At 31.6% G+C, this 7,676-nt stretch overlaps 1 long non-coding RNA gene across 1 annotated transcript; it reads right to left on the bottom strand.

Moving 5' to 3' along the window:
* Nucleotides 1-3,887: 3,887 nt before the first annotated feature.
* LOC123898298 lies at nucleotides 3,888-6,888 on the bottom strand. Its single transcript, XR_006805292.1, has 5 exons — nucleotides 6,698-6,888; nucleotides 6,486-6,605; nucleotides 5,680-5,737; nucleotides 5,530-5,599; nucleotides 3,888-5,256 (listed from the first exon to the last, which is right to left on the bottom strand). It is a non-coding gene; the product is annotated as an uncharacterized LOC123898298 (long non-coding RNA).
* Nucleotides 6,889-7,676: the final 788 nt, after the last annotated feature.

Raw genomic sequence — 7,676 nt, 5'->3', positions numbered from 1 at the left:
ATAAAGATTTTTCTTACTTTTCTTTTTTTATAAAATGACACATCAATGTGTCACAGTTTAACAATTTTTCTTAAAATAAAAGATTTTTTCCTTACTCTCTCTATCATTCATAATCACCGGCCAGAACTATATATATATATATATATATATTAGTCGGTTGTTTTAGACTAAATTGGAGCCCCTTTTTATTTTGAATTAATTTTACTGTCTTTGTGGGCATGATTCACATGAATATTATGATTTATTTTTCTCTTTTCTTCATATATACAATGTACATCAATAATTGTCCAAAATACACTTATGTCTTCTCCTCGGTTTAATGTGGTAGAGTTTCTCTTAAACCTATTATCTTCTTTCTTTAATTTAATAAGGGCGTTTTTGGTACAACGCTCTCTGATGAACATATTGTTTAAAACATGTTATTTGTTTAAACATGCATTTGATCACTGCTAATATATTACTTTTTATTTTAAGTCATTATTCTTTTTGGTTCTTTTGTTTAAAATTAGTGTACCGGAGTTAGAATGAGAACCTCATATATTAACTTACAATTGATTTTAGTTCATTTTAAACAACTTAAGTGTATTTTAGTTGTTTACTCTTTCTTTAAACCTTATTTATTTATATTAATTATATCATTTATTTATTTTAGCATGCATGTGCGCACGCACACACATACACACACATTTTGAAGTTATTGTAGAAGAATATATTTGATGATTTGGAGCTCAAAATCAACTTCATCTAAATTGATTCTTTTTATTCAAATTGATAGAGTATATTGGAACTATTTGTCTATCAATTTGGTCGGTGTTAATCGGTGTTTTAGCTTACCCCTACTTCTCACATTATTTTATTCTTCACGCTAATAAAGATGGGCAGATTATATTTGAGAAAGGTGTTTCGTATGCACCAGGCTTGACGTCTATTCTCAAATATATGACTACACAAAGGGCTGATGTAGTTATTTACCGACATAGTCACTATGTTAGGTGTTGGAATTCTGCTTGAACAAAAATTTGGATTTGGTACATCCCACTTTGGATAGTTAGCTAAACTTCAATTTTTTATATATTTACTTTCACAATCTTTGTACAACGCTCTATGATGAACATATTGTTTAAAACATGTTATTTGTTTAAACATGCATTTGATCACTGCTAATATATTACTTTTTATTTTTAGTCATTGTTCTTTTAGGTTCTTTTGTTTAAAATTAGTGTACCGGAGTTAGAATGAGAACCTCATATATTAACTTACAATTGATTTTAGTTCATTTTAAATAACTTAAGTGTGTTTTAGTTGTTTACTCTTTCTTTAAACCTTATTTATTTATATTAATTATATCATTTATTTATTTTAGCATGCATGTGCGCACGCACTCACATACACACACATTTTGAAGTTATTGTAGAAGAATATATTTGATGATTTGGAACTCAAAATCAACTTCATCTAAATTGATTCTTTTTATTCAAATTGATAGAGTATATTGGAACTATTTGGCTATCAATTTGGTCGGTGTTAATCAGTGTTTTAGCTGACCCCTACTTCTCACATTATTTTATTCTTCAGGCTTATAAAGATGGGTGGATTATATTTGAGAAAGGTGTTTCATTTGCACCAGGCTTGACGTCTATTCTCAAATATATGACTACACAAAGGGTTGATGCAGTTATTTACCGACATAGTCACTATGTTAGGTGTTGGAATTCTGCTTGAACAAAAATTTGGATTTGGTACATCCCACTTTGGATAGTTAGCTAAACTTCAATTTTTTATATATTTACTTTCACAATTTGAGATTAAAATTTCTAAGTTGCTGGTTGTTTTACAGTTTGAGTTGAGTTACTCTATTTGATATTCGAATTAGGAGGAAGTGTATTCTCGACACTGTTTATTCAGACCAGTGTCACCGTTGGTGCCTCTAGTGCACTTGCCGGCTTGACAAGAGGTTCTTTAACGGATATCATCACAGAGCATTGGACGTTATATTTTGACTAGGTTGTTATTTAAGGAGTTTTGATTTTATATGTTTTGGTATCCGTAATAAAAAGAGCTAATTTTTGTTGTTTTGTAGGGTCTTGACTCTTTATATGCCATTGCCATAATGATCGTCAATATAGCTGTCACAATCCTTCAACATGGTGACAATTTCACAAATCCAGGAGGGCCGATATTTGGAATCACATTTGGCTTTGTCATTTTTACTCGACCCTCGGTGAACAAAATTGTGTTCCACTGCTGTTTTGGTGGTAATTATTGTCGGGAAATTTCTCTTATGCAAATGCAAAAATACCTTCTAGTTGAGATCGTTAGAATAAGTTTAGTGATGACTATTATATATATACGCAAATTTTTCTATATATGCGCTACTATTGTGTGTGCATAAACAAGAAGGTTATGAATATATGCAGATTGTTGATTGGGATGGTGACGCTACTAAAATGGGTGAATTTGAGTGATCACTGCTCATGGTGTCATTATCTTGATTGCATTCCTTTCCCAGGCCGGAGTTGCAAATTTTGAGGAATTGAATGTCAGGTGAGTGATCGATGTTATTATTTGTTTATTTATTTTATCTTGTGGTGAAAATAGAGAGAAAGAAAATAAAAATGGAAGTTTGAAAATTTAAGTAGCACTTATAGGCTAATTAGAAAGGAACATAAACACATCCTAAACAAAATAGACATGTAGAATTGATATGTTTTGCTACTAACATTTTTGTGATTGATGTAATGATGCAGATCAATGAGATTAGAAATTTACTGTCTATGACATGCAAATGCAATGGAAGGAGCGATATGTTTCCTCTTGTAAACGATAATCCTCTAGAGTTAGTTGACCTATGTATTAGGATTTGCCATTAACTTGTTCAAGAAAATAGTGGATAATGGTTAATTTGGCATCTTCATAGTTACGTACATCAACAACCATCCAAAACACACTTATGTCTCATCCTCGGTTTAATGTGGTAGAGTTTTCTCTTAAGCCTATTATCTTCTTTATTTATTTTAGCACGCATGTGCGCACACATGTGCGCACGCACATACACATACTAAGCACGAACATGCGCACACTAAATATATCTTAAAAATAATAATTTAATAATATACATTGATTTAACAACAAAGACTATCATCTGTGTATCTAACCGTCAACTCTAAAATGAACAATAAACACTAGTGGAAAAAACGCTTTTTAAGTCAGTTAAAATTGACCTTTTAAGTCGGTTCCGTGTCTGACCTAAGAAAAGCCGACATAAGAAGTCTGGAGTTGTTAACACGGCTTTTGAACCGACCTAAGAAAGAACTTTTAAGACGGTTAAAATTGACCTTTTACATCGGTTCCACGTCCGACACAAGAAAAGCCGACATAAGAAGTATGTAGTTGTTAATACGGATTTTGACCCGACCTAAGACAGCACCTATTAGATCGGTTATAGTGCAACCGACGTAAAAAGTTTGGCAAATTTTAAAAAAATTACGTTTTAAAAATATTAAATACTGTTTTAAACTTTCCCAACATTATTCAATATATGCTAATTAATAGTTCAAAGCAATACACATAAAAAATAAGTAAGATAAAAAATATTCAATCTTGATTTGGTAATTATAACCACTGAATAAGTGTTTCGTGAACAAAATGTAAAATAATCAAAGACATTAAGTTAATGAGATTACATAGTAGTGCATATATATACTCAGAAACAAAACCAAAGACATTGTTGCTAAGTTAATGAGATTACATAGCAGTGCATCACAAGAACAAACCAAAAATTCCAATACAAATTACACTACATAGCAGTGCATATATATATATATATATATATATATATATATATATATATATATATATATATATATATATATATATATATATATATATACTCACACTCAGAAACAAAAGTAACATTCACAAGTATTAAACAACACTAAGACAAGGAGAAAGAGATAAGAAATGTCACCAAACCTTGTCTCTTAACTTAACACATGCCATTATCAACAATGTTACAAAACTTTTAATCATTATTAAACTACGTACAAACTTGCAATAGCAATATAATACCACAATCAAATGATAATTAAAATAAGAAGAGTAAAATAAGAGATACCTCAAATCTCTCATCAACAATTGCTTCTTACTTAATGCTTGAGGTGGATTTTCTGTTTTCTTACTTCTTAGTAACAATGACATTTGGAACCCATGAAGAGATAAACCATGCTTGAGAAAATGTCCTGTTCTAAAAAATGGAAAGAATATTAAAAATCCCTAACTAAAATATTAATAAAGTTCAATATAGTTTGAGGCATAAAATATAATTAAGTTAAAATTAATTGATCATGTGCAAAACTTACACAAATAACTTCCTAAGAGGACACGTTTTAGCATTGTAGATGAAAACAAAAATAACACAAGTTCATCCTACTAAAAACCAATGAACAACCCCTGCAAGATAACACAGCAGCAGAGGAAACTACACAAAACTCTAGACAGTCACAAGCATCGCAAAGCTAGACAACATCGCAAAGCTCCAAACAGTAAGAGATTGCCTAATGCCAAACATACCATTCAGCCGACAAGCAAGAAACAAGGGGCAATGACACTTACAATGATCCACCTCAAAATGTCTTTAAACATCAAACCAAGCCTCCAATCTACTAAATACACAGCAGACCCACACCTCAGGCTGCAACTGCTAAATATTGTAGGCCTCCCAGATCAAGCAGCTGACCAATTAGATTAGTCAACTGAAAAAGAAAAAAAAACCTGCTTAAGATTGTAAAACAATGGTTATGGTCAACATGTGCATTTTTTTTTGAATCAACAAAACTTTATTATAAGCCAACATAGTATAAGAAGTACCATAAATTGGAGATACAAGGTAGAACATGGAAAACAAGCAGTAGAGAACACCTAAAAACAAACAAATGCCCACCAACACCAAAAAACAAGATAAAATGATAGAAACCAACAAGAATTGAAACACAAAACAATAAAACCAAGTCCACTCCCACAAAACACACCAAACAGAAAGAGAGAAAAACCAGTAGCAGCAAAAGTCAGTCTCTTCTGATAGCAAAAAACCACAAGACTGTCAAGGCAGCTAAAAAAAATCAGCAGAGCTCATCAGCGCTCAAAACAAATACCTGGGTCCCAAGTCCATTCGTAATATAAACACGGGGCGATCTTCAATTTATGAGCACTCCATTTCCAAGTTAAAACCTTAATGTCCTCTGCAACTTCAGATGCATCCTTAAAAGAATTATTAAAGATGACATCAAGGCAATAAACAGTAGAAATCCCAAAAAGAAATTTAACAGATAGTAAACCCAACAAAGTCTTAAACATCTGAGAAACTATCTTAGCATGAGAAACACGCAACTAAATATTGAATTTGTAAAAAACAATAACTAATATAGACAAAAATTCTAGTGACACATTCAATCCAAAAGGAAACATACATGAATCTTAATTCAAATAGCAATGATAAATAAAATTAAAAACTTGTCCAAATTAACATCATACCGCTTAGCAACTGTCTGCAACATTCCATGTAATAAGATGGGCACCTACCATAATTGTTCCTGAACCAATTCTGAAATGTAAAGGTTAAAATAAAATTGTAAGTATATATAATGCCAACCTCAAAAAAAAAAAGTATATATAATGCCCTACCCTAGGAAAAGGTACATATGGTGGTTAGCTTGATTTACATGGCGCACTTTCTCATTACCTGCGCAAAATACCACCAACACCATAAGAGAGTGGAGACTCTTTTCAATATTTAAAATTAGCATCGAAGAAATTTAGTCCTTTTATATCAAAATGACTCTTTTCAATATCACAAGAGTGGAGACTTGGCCCAAATAGAATTTTTCTCAATGAATCTTATAACATGTATCAATTCAACTATACTAGCACCCTTAGTAAGCCCATTCAAGTTGATGCGTGCTCGAAATTTCTATACTAAAGAAGCAAACCATTCAATTTGGTGTGTAACCTTGGTGTTCAAACAAGTAGTTCCACCAATGTTAGTCAAAGCAAGATTATTTGAATTATTATTCCACACACCAAATCTCAAAACCTTAAGAGAATTAGATCAAAGTATCAAATAACAAGTATAGTTTAATTAATTTCTATTATATTCAAACTAACAAATTCCCTTTCATAAAGGTTGACTACTAATGCCACCAATTAATCATGACCCAAACAACAAAACAACCAAACCCAAATTTCTATTGTATACAAACTCACAGATTTACTTTTCCAAATTCAAACACAAAATCATCAAAATAAAAGTTTATCAACTGCTACATCAACGTTGCTTTTATCAAGTATTATTTTCCTACGAAAACAACCAGCACATAGAAAGTAATGAAGCATCAATTAGTGTAATTTGTACAATTTATAGTGAAACGGCAAACCCTAGAGGTGAAGAATCAAGAGAAAATAAGAAGAAAGTCATGATTGGAAAACCTTACTGATTGGAAGCTGAAACTGTTTGGTGGTTAGAAGTCACGATTCTGAGGAACGAAGACATGCTGATTATGTTCGGGTTTGAGTCACGATTCTGAGGAGCGAAGAAGAAAACACGATTGTTGCTTCAAAGCAAAATTGAAAGTCTCATTATCTTAATTGAACGATAAAATAAAAGCCTAAATAATCAAAAAAATAAAATTAGTGAAGAAGGTACCGTGCCAAAATCGTCTCTGAAGTCTGAGTCGTAAGAATCGAAATTGGAATTGGAGGTGTGATGAGGAACATTAACGAAGTTCGAAGAGAAAGAATGAGTTTGATTGTAGAGGGATTATTATTTGCAGAAAAAGAAGAAGAGGATTGTTCTCTCGTTGTCAAGAAGCAGATCGTTTGCACTGTGTGAATAGTGAAGGGTTTTTGACAAATTTTTCTATTAAGTATTTTTTTTGTTTTTTTTTGCAGAAAGTATTATTAGGATTTTTTTATATATATTAACGGTACCCGGGTTCGATTCTCTCCTAGTACACATAAAAACTTAACTTATAAAAAATAAATAGTACCTTTTAGGTCAGGTAAGAGACACCTGACTTAATAAAAATGTTTCTTAGGTCAGTTAGCCAACACACGCGACTTAAGGGATTTTATTCAAATTTAATATATATTTTTTAATCTATGTTAAGTCGGTTCAAAACGGAACCGACCTAATAAAGTTAAAATTAATTACGGAATTGCCACCGTATCGTTTTTTAGGTCAGGCGGCAGGCAAGCTGACTTAAGAACCTCTGCTACAAAGGTATTTTTGTACTAGTGAAAGTAATTAAGCATCATAAAATTTATAAAAACAAAGTGAGTGTTAATTTTATATGAACCAATTAAAATAAAAAGCTAATAATAGATTAAACCTTTTTCGAGAAAATCACCCAAGAGATGGAAGATTCGGAACCTTCTCGTTCATGCACACACAATAGTATTAGTAGGACATATATAGAACAATTTTGCATATATTTAATAATCATCACTAAACGTATTTCTAACAATCTCATCCAAAAGTTGTTTTTACATTTGCATAAGAGAAATTATTCGACAATAGTTACGACCAAAACAGCAGTGCAACGCAATCTATTTACCGGAGGACGAGTAAAAATGACAAATCCAAAAATTAATACAAATATCGACCCTCTTAGATTTGCGAAGGT

Source organism: Trifolium pratense, linkage group LG7 (assembly GCF_020283565.1).
Source record: "Trifolium pratense cultivar HEN17-A07 linkage group LG7, ARS_RC_1.1, whole genome shotgun sequence".
Taxonomy (NCBI): domain Eukaryota; kingdom Viridiplantae; phylum Streptophyta; class Magnoliopsida; order Fabales; family Fabaceae; genus Trifolium; species Trifolium pratense.
The sequence above is the reverse complement of the archived record's forward strand: the minus strand, read 5'-3'. Positions and strand labels throughout refer to the sequence as shown.